Genomic DNA, 3,405 nt, shown 5'->3' with positions numbered 1-3,405 from the left:
CTATGCTTTAATCAACTCATACCCCACCTTACCATATCCTGAGAAAACATCCATTTTTTATAGAAGCCCAAGCTGAAAAATTACCAAAATGCCCTTTAACTCCAAAATGCAAACCGAATACCCAGATTATCCAATATACATCATCCACCACCAAATGAGCCCAAAAAAACTTCTTCAAGGATCCTAAGCTAAGGATTTATCGTGGTCAAAAATATAATAGCGGTCACCGGCCGCTATTTGAAATCGCGGTTCTCGTGGCGGTATAGCGGTGATATAGCGTTTTTTATATTATTTAGAATTTATATATATTAAAGTATTAATTAGTAAATCATAATTTAGAGTTCAACCCAATCCAGTTAATTAATTAATCAGTAAATCATAATTCACATATAATATTTAGTTAATCATACTTCACATATTATAATTAGTTAATCATACTTCACAAACCGGTTACCAATTCCCCAGTTAATCATACTTTAACACAGTCAACAAGAAAACATATGCAATACTTACTATTTTATCATACTTTAACACAATTACATATATCAAATGAAAAGATTAAGTAAATTGATAGTTAATCATAATGTAGTACTTCAAGTTTTCGACACAATTAGCAAGACAACACATACATGGTTTCAATGGAAGTCATGACAGTCATAATATTACAATTTTATTCAAAAGAATGACACAAAATTGTTGGTTTCAGCTAAGAAAAAACAATTTAATTCAATGGAATGGCATAAAAAATGTTTCTTTTATGTAAAATGGCCCAAAAATGGATTTTATTCATATAGCGCCGCTATAGCGGTGACCATAATCGCGGTAAATTGCGGCGCTAATAGCGTCACCGCTATTCTAAACACTATTATAACTTAAGTGGTTAAGTGTTTCAAGGCTTAGACTTGGGTGGGTTTAAGGTCCAAGAATGGCCTTGTATGGAGTTTACAGCCTGGGGACCACTTCCCCATGAGTTTATGGCTGTAAACTCAAGGTATGAAGGACCAAATCGTGTATTTAAGTCCTTAGTTCAATGGTGCAAGGTTCTATGCTAATAACCAAAGCTTACTAAGGTGTTATGGTGTCATATGCACTCTTAAAAGAGGTTTACGGCCTAAGAACATGTCTTGGCCGTAAACTCCTTGAATCCTGGGTTTCCTTATGTTTTCTAAGCCCTAACCATGATAAAACTAGTGTACAATCAGTTAGAACAAGAGTACTTACGATATTGGAGCTTGAATGGTCGGTTTTGGTCAAGAATACTAGTGTGTGTTCTTGGTGTTCTTGGTGGAACTTGAAGATCTACAAAATGGAATGATTTCACGGATGAAATCTTGTAAGATTACTAGTTCATGCAAAATATCAACTAGTTAAGACAATAAACTTACGAGATTTGAAGATCGGGATGATACTTGAGAGGATTTCTACCAAAGGGAAGGAAGAAATGAACAAATGACCAACATATCATCTTATAAGCTAGAGTTTACGGCCCACATGGAGTTTACGGCCGTAAACTCCCATGTGTTGGCTGTGAACTCCGTGCAGGGATGTTTAAGGTCATTTCTTTGAGCTATAACTTCAGCCGATAAACCCCTCCACTTATTCCTTAATTGTACAAGGCTCAGAACGCTCAAATAAACTCCTAATTGTGCTAAAAGATAACAACAATGAGTTTGACTTTTAATGAAGTATTTGGCTGAACTGGATGGAAAATTTCGGGTTCTCACATCATTCCCCCGTTAGAGGGAATTTCATCCCGAAATTAGAATTTAGGTAAAGGAGTAGACATGAATAATCGAGCAAGGAGGTGAGGATACTTCCTATTCGATTGATTCTCGCGCTACCAAGTGAATTTGGGTCCTCGGTTGGTATCCCAACAAACCTTCACTAATGGGATGCGGCATTGCTTCGTCCGCTTGAACTCTCGGTCCATGGTCACTACAGTTCTTTCCCGAAGGCGAGGCTCTAATTGATCTCGATCTCGTCGAGTGGGATTACGAGAGTCTTGACGGAAAGGTACGTTTTCAAGTTCGAGACGTGAAGGTTAAAATGTAAGTTACTAAGTTCGCGGTGTAGGATGGGTTTATGAGTTACAGGACCGATTCTGGAAAGAATCTTGGAGGTCCAAACTATCTTGGATTTAGCTTACCACGCTTTCCGATGCGTATCAAGCCTTTCCGGTGTGAGATTTCCAAAAGGATTTGGTCTCTCACTTGGAATTCCAAAGCTTTCTTTTTCTTGTTTCTCTTCCTAGTCAACAGCCACTCCCTTCTGGGTCAAAGTCGTAAGAGGTTTCGTAATCCGCGAGGAGTTCCAAATGAACTACGACAGTAGGTCGGTGAGACCTAGAATTTGGCGAATTCTCATCGGCGTCTTTGGTGCTAACAAATTCTCAACGGTTTTGATTATTGGAAGGGTCCTCAAGAATTCCCACATCACTAATAGTGTGCTTCAGGAATTCGACTCTTCAATTTCCAAAACTCGTATTTTAGAGAACTTCGCGTAAAGCTTCTCTGATCGTAATGTTTCCATGGTTTGTTGTAGATGCTCTTTATGATTTCCTTCTTACTATGAGAGTAGATAAGTAAGTCATTTATAAGGACAATGACGAACTGATCCAAGTAAGAATGGCGTACCCTATTCACTAAGTTCATGAATACTACGGGCGTATTGGTCCTATCCGAGGGGTATCACTACGGACTCGTAGCGTCCGTATCGAGTTTGGATGACTGTCCTCGGGACATCCTTCACTAACACTCGTAAGTGGTGATATTCGGATCTTAGGTCCGTTTCTGAAAGGCACATCGTTCCTTGTGGTTGGTCAACTGATTCATCTATGCGAGGCAGAAGGTAATGATTTCTAAGGGAAATCCTATCGAGGTCTGCACCAAGAGGACTTCCCAAGGTGTTATCCATACTAGTACTTCCCTCGCCTAAGCACGTTTAACTGTGGAGTTCTGATGGGATCCAGTTTGTTAGTGCTGGTATGATCGCACCTGCTGAAGTCTGTCTTCTTGAAGAATAAGACCGGAGTTCTCAAAGGTGAGGAGCTTGGTCTTCTCATTCTATTGTTGAGTAGTCGTTAAGTTGTCCGGACGGTTCTTGTATCTCCATTGGTGTGTGGCTGTAGGGTGGTTGGGTTACAGGAGTCGTATTGGGTTCTAAGTTTGTGTGCATGACGATGCGATCACTCGTAGTCTTGGGCAGTCTCCGTCCTGAAGTTCATGTTAGAAGTCATACATGGTTCATCAATCGCAGTCTCGTGTATAAGAGTCGTATATAATTAAGATTGAAAAGGTAGTCTAATAAATTATTCTTCTTTAAGCTCACATCCTAATGAGGAAAAGAAGTTAAAGTGGAATCATAAATTCTAAACCTATAGAACCTTGATTATATACTACCCCTATG

The 3,405-nt window shown here is 39.2% G+C and overlaps 1 pseudogene; it reads right to left on the bottom strand.

The window, feature by feature from the left end:
- Positions 1-2,876: 2,876 nt before the first annotated feature.
- LOC145091014 (5S ribosomal RNA) lies at positions 2,877-2,995 on the bottom strand (annotated as a pseudogene).
- Positions 2,996-3,405: the final 410 nt, after the last annotated feature.

The sequence above is a fragment of the Lactuca serriola genome, chromosome 2, assembly GCF_051521515.1.
Source record: "Lactuca serriola cultivar US96UC23 chromosome 2, Lser_US96UC23_V15, whole genome shotgun sequence".
Lineage (NCBI taxonomy): Eukaryota > Viridiplantae > Streptophyta > Magnoliopsida > Asterales > Asteraceae > Lactuca > Lactuca serriola.
This window is presented reverse-complemented; position numbering and strand designations above follow the sequence as displayed.